The 17,897-nt window shown below is 37.3% G+C and overlaps 1 protein-coding gene and 1 long non-coding RNA gene across 9 annotated transcripts in view; one reads left to right on the forward strand and one right to left on the reverse strand.

Annotated features, from left to right (window-relative positions):
• The window catches only part of SCLT1 (sodium channel and clathrin linker 1), a 286,904-nt gene that overhangs the window by 65,150 nt on the left and 203,857 nt on the right, over positions 1–17,897 (reverse strand). The window lies entirely within an intron of this gene.
• Positions 16,977–17,897, forward strand: part of LOC138175067 (uncharacterized) — a 36,926-nt gene continuing 36,005 nt past the window's right edge. Inside the window, exon 1 of the long non-coding RNA XR_011171863.1 lies at positions 16,977–17,146. This is a non-coding gene — a long non-coding RNA (uncharacterized lncRNA). The remainder of the gene's footprint in view (positions 17,147–17,897) is intronic.

The following is a 17,897-nucleotide window of genomic DNA, read 5'->3' on the forward strand; positions in this document are numbered from 1 at the left end:
CCTGTAAAACTGTAAGCAACTCTCTAAGACTGAAAGTTGAAGAGAAGGTGCTGACCTGCATTGGTAGAAGAGTTTCTTCTTAGGGAGTTATCTATACTAATGAAATCTTAAGTCTAGAGCCTGTCCCCTATCCCTATGGCATTTTTAAGAACCAGGATAAGGGAGAAAAATAGTCTGTGTCCTCTTCCATAGACTAAGCTGGATTGGTGGCAGAAATTCCGTTTGGAGGAGAAATGTGGTAGTAGTAAGAAACCAAGGAAGCCAATAGGGATTAGCTAATAGAAAAAGAGCTACAAACCTTTGCATACAAGATCATCAAAGCCCTTATAGATGGATGCACAAATGGACACGTAGAAGGAATCAGAAGCTTTCTGATAGAACCTCGACCATAAAATGAAACAAAACACAGAAACAATCTAACAGCCATATTGCAGAATATATTATATGATCATAATATATGTGAAAAAGGAAGAAAATAGAGAACAATAAAGAATTTGCTTTAAATTCAATAAAGAAACTGACAATGCAACATAAGAGACCACAATGGATAAATATCTTTCTCAAAAAAAAAAAGATACCAATTTTACAGATAAACTTTTCTTTCTAGGATCAGAGAATCATAGATTTAATGCTAAAAGGTGCTTAGAGGCCATTAAGTACAAGGCTTTCATTTTCCAGATGAAAGAAATGAGGTATAGAGAGGTTAAGTGACTTGCACAGGATCATATAGTTAGTGTCTGAGTTTGCATGTGAAACAAGGTCTTTCTGATTCTAAATCCTACTGAACACTTTTAAAGATATATACAAAAGTAAAAGAAGCTGTCTTGAGAAGAAGAAAATAATAATGATAATAATGATGATGATGATGATAATAATAGTTAACATTCATATAGTACTTACTGACTAGCTCTGGCACACTAAGAAGAAAAGAATGAAAGTAAAGCAATAAGACGTATTCTCCAATAAAATAATGATGGTTTAGTGTTAATGCCCTTTGGAAGTTAACTAAAAATCCAAAGGATTCTGGGAAGATGGGGGAGTAGGTCAGAAAATTCCAAGCTCTCAATATTTCCCCCCACAAAAGAGATACAATAGCACCTTAGGGCAAACAAACTGTGCGTAAAAATAAATAAAAATAGGGGCACAACAAAGGTCAATTTGAGAAGATCAGATAAAAAATCCTAGGACCAGGTTTGGTTTCTGCGAAGAGCAGACATTTTGAAGTTAGGGTCACAGTTAACAAGTGGCAATAGGGGTGGCTAGGTGGTGCAGTGAATAGAGCACTGGCCCTGAAGTCAGGAGGACCTGAATTCAAATCTGGCCTCAGACACTAAACACAAAAACTAGCCGTGTGACCTCGGGCAAGTCACTTAACTCAAACTGCCTTCCAAAAAGTAAAAAAAAAAAGTGGCAAGCCTTAAACAGCAAGTGGCAAGTCCTAGGGTTAGTTGGTTTGGAAGGCACCCCAGTCACAGGAACTTTTACCCCAGGGATAGTGAGGGGAGTTGGGTATCTGAGCCAGGGAAGATCAAGGGAACTCACTAACAAGGAACACCAGATGTAGCTGTGCCTCGGAGAGTGGTGGGGCCAAGAAGGAACAGCACACACCTGGAGAGTACAGACATATGGGCACTTATAGGAGGTTGGAGGTTTGGCTTTGGTTCCAGGATAGAAGGGAGAACTAAAGATCTGGGACAAGAGGCACTCTACCTTACGCTAGGGCTAGAGGTGATTACAAAAAATAAACTATTACTACAAAAAAAAAAAATGCACAGGCAAAGGGGAAAGAATCCAACCATAGTTTTATGGGAATAGAGAAGATCAGGGTTCATTTTCAGAGGAGGATACTGAAGCAAAGAAACCCTTTTCTGCCCCAAAGAGTAATGTCAAATGGTTACCTGCCCAAAAAGAATTTGTAGAAAAACTCTAAAAGACTTTAAAAATCAAATGGAGATGAAGGAAAAACTAAAAAAAGGTAATAATTCAAGAAACCAAGATTATGAAGAGAAAGTCAACCAATTAAAAAAGGAGATTCAGAATTTTAAGGAAGAAAATGAACCTTAAAAATTAGAATTGGGCAGGATAAAAACAGCAAAATTATAAGAAATCAAGAAATAATTAAACAAAATATGAAAAATGAAAAAAATAGGAGAGAAAGTGAAACATAAGTAAAACAACTGATCTGGAGAACAGATCAAGAGAAGAAAACATAAGAATAATAGGACTATTATCTATAATTTAATTTATATATTAATATAATTTAATATAAATCTATAATTAACTATAACTATCTAAAAGCTGTAACCAGAAAAAGAATCTTGATACAATAATACAAGAAATAATTAAAGAAAATTGTCCTGAACCATTAGAACAAGGGGGGAAAGAAGAAATAGAAAAAAATCCATCAATCACTTGAAAGAGATCTTGTGAGGAAAACTCATAGGAGTATTATAGGCAAATTCCCACACCCCTCAGTTCAAGGATAAAATATTAAAAGCAACAAGAAAAAATGTAAATATCACAGTGCCACAATTAGAATCACATAAGACCTAGCACCAGAGACATTAAAGGATAACAGGTCTTGGAACACTATATATATCAAAGAGCAAAAGAACTTGCGCTCTGGCCAAAAATATTGTATCTAGCAAAGTTAAATATAATCCTGAATGAAAAAAGTGGATATCTGATCAAGTCAGACTTTCAAGACTTTGTTAAAAAAAAACAACAACAACAACCTGAAATTAACAGAAGATCTAACTTACAAAAGTCAAGAAAAACATAAGGTACATACCTAAGACAGATTACAAGTGATTTAATAAAGACAGACCATTTACTTTTATATATGTAAAATGCAAAATGGATGCTAAAATTGTCATTAGTATTGGCTAGCTCATAAGAAAGATTGGGTAGACCTGACTTTAAGAAATAAAACCATTTAGGAACAGCTAATAAAGCAATTATTTTATACAAATGAGGTAAAAGATGAAGAATCGATACAGAAAAATTAGATGGAGAAGGAGGGCTAGTAGTTTTAGTAATGTAGTTCAGGAATGGGTTTAAGAGGGAACAATACATATATAAATAGAAGAATATAAAAGTCTTCTAAATTCAGAAGAAATAAAATGGTAAGGGGACAGAGAGGGGGGAGAGGACAAGAGAGGGATCTCTAGAGGGTAGGGTGAGGAAACAGGTTATAGGGGGCTACAGAAGGGTTTTTAGATTTATGGGAATGGAAGGATAGGGGAGGGATCCTTGGAGGGGGTAATAGGATGGCAAGGTAGCAGACAGAAGTGAAGTGGAAGAATCAGGAGGGATAAGGAAACAGGAGATATGCATAAAGATTAGGAATGGAGTTTGTCAGGGAAAGTATGTGTCTATATGTGTGTGTATGTATATCTATATATACATATATACACAATTATAGCCTTCTGGGGGGCAATTGGGGGGGGAGGAAGGGTGAAAAAAGAACAAAATAGAAAAGGCACAGCAGAGAACAAAAGAAAACTTACAAGAAAGAAAAAAAAACATGGACAGTTCTCAACACGTGTAGCATTTATCATATAGGATTTCCTGAAATGAAAATTTATCATTATATATTTTGCTTTTTTTTCTTTTGCTACTTTGTATTTAAATTTCAATACTTAAGTTTATGATTTTTTTCCTTTACTCTATTCTGTACTTGTGGTATTTGAGTCTAAAATAAAACTTAAAAAAAAGAAAGCTAACTAAAAATTGAAGACGTCCATAGCCTTTGCAAATATATTAGCTCCCCTTGTAGTTTCTAGTAGGTATGTGGAAAAGGCAGTGTTTGGTACACATCTGAAGGGTGAATTCCTCCCTCAAATTCAAATTCTTGGTCCTTCACTAGTCCTCATGACCTAAACCATCTTAAAGAAGCTGTAATAGTTAAAGATCTGATGACATGGCTAGTGTTGCAGAATGTTCCTTCCTCATCCACCCAAGGACAAGGATTTCAGTTAAAATGGATCCTAGGGCATCTGAGGGATTCTCCAGGAGGCAGAATGATTTCTCAGCTGCTATAAGGATCTCTATTTACACTAGACAATGGTAAATATGTTTTACATTATTACAAATTTTAGGCTCTTCCCATTCCCTTCCCTGGATCAGGACTTGTTTTAGGAACTGGTTCATCTTTCCAGGGTAGATTAGGTTTGTCGCTTTGCTTAGGATCCGAATCTTTAAGTCATCTGGATCAGGAATCTCTAAGGACTGCCTTGGCATTCAATTGTTGAAAGGAGAAGGGATATTTGAAGGCCTTAAGTTTATCTGGTCATTCTGCTTGTACTTCTACCACAATCCTCACCCCACAATTTTTTTTTTCTAATCCAGTGACCACCATTTAGGACATTTATTTGAGAGCTTTTCAGTGTGCCAACATCTTCTGTTTAGATTACTGCTATTCTGCCCCCAAGTACTCTCTGACCCTGCGATATTGGCCTCTTCCCTATTTCTCACACAGTACCTTATATTTATATGGTGCGCAAGGTGCTCCATCTCCAAACACTGCGCATTTTCCCTGGCAGTTCCCCTTGCCTGGAATTCTCTCCCTTCTCACCTCTGTCTCTTGCCCTCCCTGGCTTCCTTTTAAGTCCCAGCTTAAATCCCACCTTCTAAAGAAGTCCTTTTCCAATCCTCTTGAACATTAGTCCCTTCCCTCTTGATTATCTGTGGTTTATATTGATCATTTTTGTACAAGGCTGTTTTCAAGTGGTTTTTCCCATTAGACTTTGAACTTCTTGAGAGCAAGGACTGGTTTTTGCTTTTTCTTTGTATCACCAGCATTTATCACAGTGCCTGGCACACTGCTGATTAGTCAATGCTTGTTGATTTACTGACATAAGACTATTGTATTGGGTTATTTATGTCACAACTACTATTGAGTAGCAGCAAGTGCTAGTGATTTCCAAAACATTTTAAAAGTACATAGAAATACAAGGTCTTATTGGAAAACAACACCACCACAACAACAATGCAGTGTAATCCCTTCCTAACATGAATGTTGAGGGCCAGAAGTAATAAACATCTCTTAGGTTAATTATACTGTAGCAGGCTTTTGTTGCATAAAGGTGATATATTTTGAAAGTTAATTTTATCTCTATTATTTATAAATCCATGACATACTAACTAGTATTAGTATAGTATTTTACTATATATATGAGACTAGATAGTCTAAGGTTATAAATGGTAAAGGAAAGAAACTCTTTTACAGGCATCTTTCTGGATTAACATTCTTCACAGTATTCCTCATGGTACCTAGTATCACAAAGGGCCTCAGACATCCTAGATGCTCAGTAAATATTTGCTGACTAATTGAATGAATAAATTATAAGTTTTCTTAGCTGATTTCATACTTTGCTAAGTATGTCCTTTGTAAGGCCTGTGCTGCCAGTGCCCTTGGTATTTCCTAATTGTATTAGTGACTTCACTTTAAATCATATTCCTTTGTAACTACTGCCATGAAGTTTTCTTTAGAGATTTAAAATAATATAAATTATCATGTAGAATCTCAATCTCCATAAACACAACGATGTGGCTACTATATGACAGGCCATTAAAGTACTCTGATTCATCTAGACATTCTAGTAATTAATACTTTTTCCTTTTAAGCTTGAAGGTTTTTTTTAAAGACATTTTCTTTTCTTTTTTTTCTGCCTTTTGGACGGCAATTGGGGTTAAGTAACTTGCCCAAGGTAACACGGCTAGTTTTTTTGTGTGGGTGTTAAGTGTCTGACGCCAGAACCGAACTCGGGTCCTCCTGACTCGGGGGCCGGCGCTTTACTCACTGCACCACCTAGCTGCCCCCTTAAGACAAATTTTCAATGGAAAACCAGCAGCCAAATTTGACAAGTTATATTAGTTGGAAATCAATATTTTTTTATTGCTATAATGTTAACAACTTCCTAATGTCAGTATAAAGCTAACATAAAATCTTACTATGTGCTTACTAAGAATGGCTTTACAAGAAATGAGACAATTGTTCTAATAATTTTTAAAAAGCAAATTATTCACCTATTTTAAAACATTCTCCATATTTTAAATATAAACTTTTGGAAAATTTCACAATTCATAGATTTTTTTTTAAAAGTGAGCCACAACCATATTCACTGGTCTAATATTTCAATTAACAGTTAAACAGTTAAGGAAAAAAATGCATTAAATATCACCTTAGACCTAAATTCTTTGTCCCTAAGTTCATTTCAGAAAAGGAATTCTTATCTTGGTTTTCAGAAAAGCTGGCTGGAGATGTCCGATGCTATTGATTACTGATTGAAACAAAAGGGCAAAATAAAAATATAACTGGTTGCATCCATAATTTTTTACAGCTCCTTGTTTGTCCTTTTTCTAAATCTAACAAGCAGTTTAGGAGTGATTAGTTATCTTCTGGTAGCAGTGATGAGTCCTCTCTTCTTGGGCTACTCTAATACTTTTAATCATCAAACATATTCATGAAGGAGACATGGAAATCTGAACAGTTTTAAATAATGAACATATAAAAAAGAAATGTGAACAGTTACGTTTCATGTCTTATTTTTATTTAGTTATATTCCTTGCTGTAAAGTGTTAATAAGAACCCTTTTACCTCACTCTCCCCCAACAAATACACATATCCCCTCTTCTCAGGGTCCAAAAAATAAATATATGCTGGCTGTCACTGTCCATTGCTTAGAGGTTGCTTAGATGTTTTAGATTTCATTAAGAAGTCAAGAATCTTCCCAGAGTCTAGGTTAACACTAAAGTAGGTTCAGGGATGTACCTTGGTCCCTAGCTAAACTTTGCACCCTATTTTCGATCCTATTTATATAAAAGGAGCTCCAGGGCAACACATTGATCTTTTCTGTTTTGGAGTACAAATCATATTCAAATCTTCACATAGGTCTCATAAGAATCTCTCATTTTCGTAAGGAAGTTCCTTAGGGACTATTGAGGCAGAACTGAACTAGAATTAAGAAGCCCTGGATTCCAATAGGCTTCAAACACTTATGTGTTTGAAGTACATTATGTGATTAGAAATTCATTAAATCTCTGTGTCAGTTTCCATGTCTGTAAAATAGGGATAATAATAATGGCACCTGAGACACAGAGTTCTTGTGAGGATCAAATGAAATTAATATATTAGACATACTTTGTCAACCTAAAGGGACACATAAATGTAAGATGTAATGATGATGATGATATGATGTACCTTAATTTGCCAATTGCACTCGCTTCATATATCAGCAAGGTTATGATTAAACTAGGTTATGTAAACTAGGCTTTGGTAATGTGTGAAGAAAGAATTACCAAAAGAGCAGTTTTGTTTACAAAGAGGCAGAGGAACTAGAAACCAAATTGCCAACATTCACTGAATCATGGAGAAAGCAAAGGGTTCCAGGAAAAAAAAAATTAAACATTCACTTTTGCTGCATTGACTAGATTGTATGGATCACAACAAAATGTGGTAAGTCCTCAAAGAGATGAGGGTACCAGATCATCTTTCTTGTCTCCCGAGGAACCCATATGTGTGTCAAGAAGTAACAGTTAGAACTGAACATGGAATAACTAATTGGTTTAAGATTGGAAAAAGAGTATTGCAAAGCTGTATATTGTCACCTTATTTACTTAACTTACATACAGAGTACATTATGTGAAATGCCAGGCTGGATGAATCAAAATCTGGAATTAAGGATGCCAGGAGACATATCAATAATCTCAGATATGCAGATTATACCACTCTGATGGCAGAAAGTAAAAATTAAGAAGTCTCTTGAAAAGGGTAAAAGAAGAAAGCATAAAAGCTGGCTTGAATATCAACATCAAAAAAAACTAAGATGACAACAACTGGTCCTATTACTTCTTGGCTAACAGAGGGGGAAGAAATGGAAACAATGTTAGATTTTATATTTTTGGACTCAAAAGTTATTGTAGACAGTGACTGCAGCCATGAAATTAAAAGATTCTTGTTCCTTGGAAAGAAGAGCTATGGCAAATATGGGGAGCATACTAAAAAGTAGAGCTATCACCTTGTTAACAAAGGTCCATATAGTCAAAGCTATGGTTTTTCCAGTGTATGACTATAAGAGCTGGACTACAAGGAAAGCTGAGCACTGAAGAATCAATGCTTTAGAACTGTGGTGTTGGAGCATACTTTTAAGGGTCCCCTTGGGCAGCAGGGAGATCAAATCAATCAATATTAAAGAACTTAATTCAGAATATTCATTCGGAAGGTGAAATACTGAAGCTAAAGCTTAACTACTTGGTCACATAATGAGAAGAAATAACACTTTAGAAAAGACCCGGATGTTGGGAAAGAGTGAAGGCAAAAAGAGAAGGGGATGACAGAGGATGAGATGGGCTGTGTCATGGAAGCAATGAACATGAGCTTGGACAGACTTTGGCAGATAGTGGAGGATAGAAGGGCCTGACATGTTATGGTCCATGGGGTCATGAAGACTGAACAATAAAAGAGAAAATCTCAATAAACTTCCTGCAAGATTTCTAGGCCCAGTCTAAGTTTCAGAGCTATTGCTGGTGACTCTGCATTTTAACAAGCTTAAAAAGCTAAGACTAAAACAAATGAAGATATTAGGGTAGACTGACAAGAGGTAGGTTGATACGTTTGGACAGGAGGAAAGCCTAAATTGACTCTTCAAGCCAAACTATGTGGGTATCTGAAAATTGGTAAGGTTGGTCCAACACTACAGCTAAAATCGGAAGCTCCTCCCCTCATTTATTTATGTTGCTAGAAGCAAAATTGGCTTTGTTGTGGTTTGGGCTACTGGGAACCCTGAAATGCAAGGGGTCTGCCTTGAAAGAATTTGACCACTGAAGCCTTCCAGTCAAAGTATTAAGTTTATTGTGATGGCAATAGAACCATGAGATTCTAAGTGAATTTGCATAATTTAATGGGGGTAAGATTGGAACTTATATACAAGAAGACAGTATGAAGACCAGGATGGCATTAAGGAGTGGTAAATTGCCTGGCAGTGGTCCAGGTTCAGATAATGAAAGGAGTTAAGTGTCCTGGGGTGGGTCAGAGGACCACAGTGAACATATAGTTAAAAGGATTATTGAATATCTAGGCAGACTGGGATGGGCCAGTTGTCTCAGGCAAACAACAGGGATCAGGGCTGCTGAAATGGATGGGAAAATTCAGAGGCTGGGAGAGGGAAGGAGAAAACAAAAAAGGGAGGCAGAGAGAGAAAGAGGGTTAGAGAAAAAGAGAGAGATAGAAAGGGAAAGAATGAAAGAACACAAACGAATATATCATGGAGTTCTAGAGTTAAAGGAAACTAGCGATAAGTAATACAATTCCCTCATTCTAAAGATAACATGAATAAAACTGAAAAAATTTAAGGAACTTTCCCAAGGTAACAGAGTTAGTAGCTGAGCCAGGACTAGAATTTTAGTATTTTTACTTACAATCTACATGTCTTTCCATTAACACCACAATGGTGGTACACTCTCTCTCTCTCTCTCAGGTCAAAATTATAACCTAATAACAATTTATACAACTATTTAGATTTTATAGCTGTAATGACTAAATATGACTGAATTAAATCCATTCATACTGGCAAAGCCAGTGTGTGTGTGTTGGGGGGGGAGAGAATAGGAGCAGGACCTTTGCTATGAGCGCCAATGACCTTTTAAAACATCTCTGTGATTCTTTTTTTTTTTGGAGGGCAATTGGGATTAAGTGACTTGCCCAAGGTCACAAGGCTAGTAAGTGTTAAGTGTCTGAGGCCACATTTGAACTCAGGTCCTTCTGACTTCAGGGCCAGTGCTCTATTCACTGCGCCACCTAGTTGCCCTTGTCTCTGTGATTCTTGCTTGGCATTACCAAAGCGCATCAAGACTGGCTTATTGCCTGGGTTGACTTGAAATGAAATCCAGCATCATAAGTAGCTGCATAACAGTTGCTAAAATGAATAGTATTTTAAGATATTTACTGAATTCAGAATTCATTCTCTTAGTAACATAGAGGTAAATAACATTTTCAGATGATAAACAAGGACAAATTGAATTCTATTATGTGTTTCTTGGCAATGTATAAGTACTTATCAGAACTGAAAGCACTTGAAGTTTATAGGTAAGAGAGTCCTGTCTAGGATATCTGAAGTAACAAAGGCTTATTAATTATGATGCTAAAATCTAATCAATAACCCCACTCAACAAATATATTTAGTTCTCCCTAATTCTTTAAAAAACAAACAAAAAAACAAAACACACTTTCCTTTATCCAGCCAATCTTATTTAAGCTAACCTACATTATCTCTTTTCTCATTCCTAACTAAACTCTTAAAAAGTCTACACTGGCTACTTGTACTTTTTATCATCTATTATTCAATCTCTTCCTTGCTATCTAACTTCTGACCCTATTACCACTAAAAGTGCTCTCTCCAAGGTCTCAAAAGGTCTTTTAATTGATAAATCTGATGGTCTTTTTCAGTCTTTATCCTTTTGGAAAGGTATGATACTATAAATATCCCTTTTGTCTCCTTGTGCTTCCATGACATTATTCTCCTTTGGTTCTCCCACATGTCTGACCACTCTGTTTACTTCTCTGATTCAACCTCTTCTGTTCCTTAAATGTGGAAGTCCTCCAAAGTTTTGTCCTACATCCCTTCTTCATTTCTGTCTACATACTCTATTAGTAATCTCATGAATTAAGTAATTGTCCCATGGGTTGAATAATCATCTCTATATAGATGACTCTTAAGTTTATATAATTAGCCCTAATTTTACCCCTGAATTTCTTCCAAACATTTATGAGGTTCCTACTATGTGCTAGGTACTGTGAAAAGCACTGGAGATACAAATATGAATAAAGACAGTCCCTGTCCTCATGGAACTTATAATATGATTGGGGGAAAGAAAAAAAAAACACAAAAGAAAGTTGAAAAGTGGAGGGTGAGGAAGGTACAATACTATTCCACTGTAATGGTAATGGGAATTTGAAGATCTTCCCTGACCCTTAATACATCTAGGGGGGAATTTGAAGAACTCCCCTGCTTTGAAAATAAGTTATGCCCCCTAATAGGCTGAATGTAATCACATGGAGCCTAAGATGGAGGGAATTTGCTAAAGGGTGGAGCAGAGCCCACAGGAAGCTTCCCTGCTGTGAAGATAAATTCTGACGCCTGATAGGCTGAATGTAGTCACATGGAGCCTGTGGTGGGAGGAATTTTCTGAAGGGAAGCAGAGTCCACAAGAAGCTGGGAATCAGAGCCAGAGAGACGTTGGGAGAGAAAGGAGGTTGAGGCAAGGAGATAGAGAGGTTTGTGAGTAAATATTGATCTTGGTTTGTGGGAAGGCTAAAGGATGCTGTGGCTATCAGTGTTATTATGGTTTCTTAATATCTTTGGTACTATGATGGAACTGGCTTACTGATTTTGGGATTGGGTTTACTGGTGTCAAAATAAATGTTTCAGTTATGTCCTCTATACGGAGAGTTTGATATATTATACAATCGAATATCATGTGATACTTATAGTCATGGTCTTTATCATGATTGTAGGTGCTGTAAATATTGCATTGGTGCTACAGCTGGGAGTCAGAGCAGTTAGAGGTGGGGGAGAGAGGGCACACATCAGAAGACAGCTAGGATTGTGAGTGTTTGTGGGAAAGCTTTGGGATGGTTTTGCTCTCTACAGCATTATTGTGTATAGATTTCTTTGTTTCTATGATGAATTTGGTTTTCTGATGTGGGCATTTGGCTTTCTGGTGTCCAAATAAATGTTTTGCTTCTGTCTTCTATATGGAGAGTCTGTTATATTTTGTGATTCAGAACTATGCCGGTATATTCATAGGTGCCATTGGTGCTGTGAATATCATGCTGGTACTACATTTGGCAATGAGGATGGGATCACAAGGTATCAGATCTCTATTTGTAGGCAGAAGGACTTTAGAGTAAGAAATGAATATCCTAGAATGGGAGAATTTACCTCATTCCTCCCTAACAACGGAATGGGCTAAGAGCACTGGATCCTGTGAAAACTGGGAATTAAGACTATAGAAGGGAGAACCTAGAGATTCAGAAAGATGTTTGCAGGAATACCAACAAAACCTGGGAAAGAACTGGCAGGGGCGCGTAGGAGAAGCTGGGTTTTGCTAACAAGTTATCACCTTATGTGTAAAAGCAGAGACAAACTGCTTCAAGAGAAAGCTCAGATGGAAAGGGAATTAGCTAGTTTGCATGAGAATCCTTCTGTGCCACAGTGTTCAGCTCTCCTTTAGAAGAGCAAGCTGGAAAGTCTCATGTGGTAGAAGAAAAGGCTGCTGTGCTCTCAAAAAGAAGCAAAAAACTAGCAAAAGGAAGGTAATGCAGTTTTTGCACAGGCTAAGTCCAGTTGCCCTGATGACGATGACTGCCAGGAGAATGTGTGGGAGGAAAATGAAACAAAAGAAAACATCTAACAGATGAGGTTTCTCAGGCAGAAGTTCATCCCATACTGAGAAGAAAGCAGGAGAACTGAGGGGAAACACAGTCTTCAGGGATGTAACTGAGGATTTCACTCAGTAGGAGGTCACTGATAATATTAAGTTGATTCACCCAAAAGATGGATGAATCATTATTGTCTTGGATGGTGAGAATCAGTGATAAAGGGACTGGCGAAGTATTGGTAGATAACATGGATTGCTTGAAATTTTTAGGTATTAGTCAGATTCCTTTTGTACAGCAGGATGTTAGGGATCGTCATATGCTAGTAGGTAACAATATAACCAATCTGTTAGCTTTAGCAGCAGATGGATGCAATAGCCAATATGCTACTGACTCTATGTGGCCTAGTGGGGATAGACCCTGGTATTCACTTAGGGACTGTATGAGAAAGTTAAAGGAGGAGGTAATGAAGATAGCTAGCATAGTCAGAGACGCTGATACTTATTATACCCTTAGCAATTTCTCATAGAAATAACATAGTGAAGATGGCTCCTGTTTATAAGCATCTAATTCCGACTCTACTAATTGGGGAGAAAGGGAACCCTCTTTTGGATATGCTGGATAAGATTTCACAGTTAATTGACTTAGGGGAATGGGATAAAGATAAATTTCCTCAGGAGAGAAGAGCAAATACCCAGTAGATTCAAAGTCAGAATAGATTGACAAGAAAAGAATTGCTTACTGCTCTACTGAGAGCAGGGATAGATTTTAGAAGAATAGATAGTATTCCAATTAATGAACTAAAATATACTGAGAAAAGGTGCTTAATATTAGATGGAATAGGGAAGTAAGAACTGCCCCTATACATCCTTTTGAATCTTTGTATCCAAGTTCATCACATCTTCAGGGAAAATAGGAAATTGGCCAGGCCCAAGCTCAGATTAAAGAAAGCATATCTCTAGCCAAAATGACCCCCAAACTGCAAATTAGAAAACGGTAAAAAATAATGAATAAGGCTATGATAGTGGGTTCATGAACTCCAGAAGCATGACTGATTCTATATCTACCCTACTTCTGGTTACTGTCACCTTGTTCCTCTTTTGTTTTTTGTCTATTAAACTTGTTTGCCAGATTTGATTCCACAGGCTTAATACCCTGCACCTGCATGCAGATGCCTGATCACTTAAGTCGAATGTCAACCCCTGTCCACGACTGTGATATGTCACCCCTGTACCTTGAGCCAACCAAGCTCTGCACTCCAGCTAAGGAAATGACCTCTTGAATGGGACAGCTCTATGCTTAATTTCAGCAGGAAGTAGCTATGGCAAAAGAGACCTTCGCCTCTTAACCCACAATTTTGGGCTCATTCATTCGAGGGGGCAAATGATGGGTGATTGTGCTCAAGCCCCATCCTAAGATATTGTTTTATGTGTTTATTTTCTCTTATCCTTGTTCCACTGTTGTAAAATTCTGTTGACACCAGTTACCCCTAAAGTCCCATTGACCTATGTAAGGGACATGAAAGATCTTGGGTTCAATGTAATGGTAATTTGAAGATCTCCCCTGCCCTTTAATAGGCCTAAGTGAATTTTAAGATCTTCCCTGACCCTTAATAGGCCAAATGTAATCACAAGGAGTCCATGGATGGAGGAGTTTGCTGAAGGGTGTAGCAGAGCTGAGAGGAAGCTAAGAGTCAGAGCAGTTAGAGCTGGGGGAGAGAGAAGATATAGGCAAGGAGACACCTAGGCTTGTGAGTGTTGGTGGGAAGGCTTTGGGATGGTGTTGCTCTCTGAAGTGTTATTGTATATAGATTTCTTTGTTGCTATGACAAATTCAGTTTTCTGGTGTTGGGACTTGGCTTTCTGGTGTCTGAATGTTTTGCTTCTGTCTTCTATATGGAGAGTCTATTATATTTTGTGATTCAAAACTATGCTGGCATATTCATAATTACTATTGGTGCTGTGAATATTGTGTTGGGGTGTTACATCCATCCTTACGCTCCCCAAAGAATATTAAGCCCTTTAAGGGCAAGTGACTAAACCCCTTTAAAAGTTCTGTATATCTAGTAATTTGCATATGGGAAGTTCTTAATATTTGTTTAGTGAATATCTTATTTAAATTCACTTTTGGCCTAATGAATGAAGTGTTGAACATTGGAGTCAAGAAGACCTATTTTCTAATCTCACCTCCAATACTTACTAGCTGTGTGACCATATGCAAGTCACTGAAGCCTCTCTAAGCCTCAGTTTCCTCATCTGTAAAATAAGAATAATAATAGTTGTAGTACCTACTTCATAGGATTGTTATGAAGCTGAAATAAAATAATGTATGTGAAGTCCTTCTAAAGTGCTATATAAATGTTAGCTACTGTTATCAAAGAGAGATCGCATGGGTTAGGGGATAGAGGGCTAATCTTAGGTTCAAGTCCCTTCGGCTTCTGACACAAATAGGTTTTGTGACCCTAGAAAAATATTTAACATTGTAGTGCTCTGGACAATTCTCTAAGGCTATAAATTGTAGAAAAGGGGACAATCTTTTTTTTGGCAGGGGGAGTTTTCCTCAGCTGAGATTTTCCTATAACACTGAAATCACACGTCTAGTCCCTATCCCCCTATTATTATCATGCTATGTTTTCACTTTATTAATATTTGTTTTGAAATAGAGAAAGATAAGTTCTGTAAAATCAGGCAAGATTCTGGGATTAAAAATTACAAGAGGCCTTTATATATAATTAATATAATTAAGAGGTGGAAGAAAAGCTAGTGCTTTTGTCAAATACATTTTAAGTTGCATTAAAACTCTGTTTCATGCCTTTACAAAATGCAGGGCAAAATGCATTATAAAAGGCTGTAAAATAAAAGTAAACTTTACTGTTATAGAGTATTAGTTGCATAGTTAATATATATTATTTTTATAATCTTTACATTGCTTCATTGCTACATTTGATTAATGTAATGGTAATGGGATTTGAAGATCTTCCATGCCCCTTGAACCTTCTGACGTAGCAGGAAGGGGTGATGCAGGAAGGAGCTGGAGCCAGCATGGTGACTGGAAACAGCAGTATAAACTGCTTTTTTTTGAGCCAGCCAGAATTTCTGCTAAGGACTCTTGCTGAAGACTGCTAGGGATGGGAATTGTGTGGGGCCGGACCTGCTGGGAGCAAGCTGCATGGAGGCTGAGCAGTTACTGTGAGTGAGGAGAGGAGGCTTTTTGCCTGAGGTAGCCTGTTCTGTTTTGAAGGCTTGAGAATGTGGGCATTAACTACTTGTGCCAACTCTGTGGCTACTGTGATGGCTTTGACTTTCTGGTTTTGGAATTCAGTTGTGGTATCTGAATAAATGTTCTAGCTATGCCCCCATGTAGAAAGCCTGTTACATTTTGTGATTAATAACCATATCAGCATATTTATAGTTACTGTAGGCATTGTGAATACTGCATTGTTGATACAATTAATAAGAAACAAATGCCTCTATTACCTTTGATAGCTTTCTTCTGTTGAGAACTTGAAGAAAAGTCAGATATGAAATCATTCACAAAGGGGTGGCACTGCCTTTCTCATAAAGTTAGCACAAAATAGCTGCTAAGAAACAAAAATGTTTTCTAGGTAGATTTACAGTTTTTAATCTGGACAAAATCTAGTTTCTTCTTCTTCTCATTAAGGTGATACTAGCTGATGAAAAAGCTATTAAAACTAGTAAATGGGATATTAAATCTCTGCAGGACACCAACCAACTAACCAACATACTAAGAAATTAAGACACATTCTTCAAAATGTTTCTGAGACCTCAACCTACATGACAGGCAATTTTTCATCTCCCATGTCAGTATTCTCACACAGATAAATCAAGTATTGAAGCTTTTGACTCATTAAAGCAATGTGTCTTCATAACTTGAGCCCGATCCTACAGCTTTTAGGTGTTGTGGGGGTCATTCCTCTTACTTATGCTGAATACAAGTAGTGTTTTTTAACTTTTAAAAAATTGCTATATAAAGAAGGAAATGGTGGTTCTGATGACCTTGATATTGACTCCTTTAAATCTTGGGGTTTTAATCTAGGATCTGTGAATTTGTTTTTAAAAATATTTTAATGATAGAGTCGCGAGTGTGAGAGACACTGCGGCAGTTACAAGATGTTGGAGGGAGTGACGTGACCTCTGAGGAGCAGGGGCTTGGAGATGTGGAGGCTGACTCTGCCGAGCCATAAAGGCCGGCATGGCATTGGCGGGGCTGACTCTTATGGGTTGGGAAAGGCCGATGTGGCATTGTGCGTGCCCCATAAACATGGACTCCTCTTAACACATACTCCTTTGCCCTGCACTTGGGAAAGTGCACTATTGGCTCTCACATGACATGTGACAAGGTGGCAGCCGGAGGGGGTGCATGTGGCTTTCTAAGGGACGTTGTTGGGACAGCTTTGCCTGGGGGTTATCGAACCAGGAACAAGGAAGTCTCGGGCACAGTGATGCGAGAGCAATACTCTACGTGGCAGTGCCTAAAGGACTTCCGGGAAGGACTTTGCTCCTTTTGTCTCTTACGACGTACTCGGGAAAGAACATGATTGGCCCCCACAAGGCTTGCCCCCTCACGGCTTATATATAGGGGAGATAGGGGAAGTTCAGTTAGTTCCAGTTTCTGTTTGCTTGCCGTGCTGTTAAGATGTAACCGAATAAACAGCTTCGCATCATACTTTCCGTGTCCTGGGTGTTCTGTGGGGGTAAGCTCTTCTTGGAGACAAGAAGCTGAAGACATCCGAAGACCGGGAATAAGGTAAGACACGTCCAGAATTGGGAGTGAGATCCCAACATTTTAATAACTATTTCAATATAACTTCTTTTATAATTCTATGTATACAACTATAGATATATAATATATTATATATCAGTGTTAGATATAATATATTATATATCTATAGTTCCCTCTCTATATGTTATGTGCAAAATTCTACATACATTTGGGGAGGGGGAAATAGCCTTCATCAGATTGCAAAAGGGATGACTGACACAAAAAAATTAAAGAACCTTTGCTTTAAACCATTCCCATGACTTTCTTCTTTGTTTTTGCCTATTACTGACTAATGTTTTGGTGCGGTAACTTTACTCGCATAAAGAAATAGTAGCTAATTATTATCAATATTATGTGATTATTTTAGGGTAATTTTTTTCTGATCAGAAACTGCAAGGACTTGGAAGGTCCATTTTTGTTATTTTCATTCTCCTCTATGAGTCTGACTAACAATAAAGATAGTGGTGCTACTGACAAACATGGATAATTTGGGAAGTTTTTGAACAATACTAATATTATATTATTATAAACCTAATATTATAGGTTTCTTGAATGTTCATTTTTAGGGAAAAGAACAGTGAAATGATAGAAGAACATATAAGAAATAACTTACAGACATTAAGAAAGGCAAAAATGGAGTTCAGGATTGGAAATCCAATTCAGGAGTTATAAATAGAAAACTATTTATAACTAATAGTTTTAAATAGACCTGAGGATGTGAGGGAACATAAAATCT

The sequence above is a fragment of the Petaurus breviceps genome, unplaced genomic scaffold (genome assembly GCF_028583685.1).
Source record: "Petaurus breviceps papuanus isolate PSGF00001 unplaced genomic scaffold, PetGlider_PUasm1.0 76, whole genome shotgun sequence".
Lineage (NCBI taxonomy): Eukaryota > Metazoa > Chordata > Mammalia > Diprotodontia > Petauridae > Petaurus > Petaurus breviceps.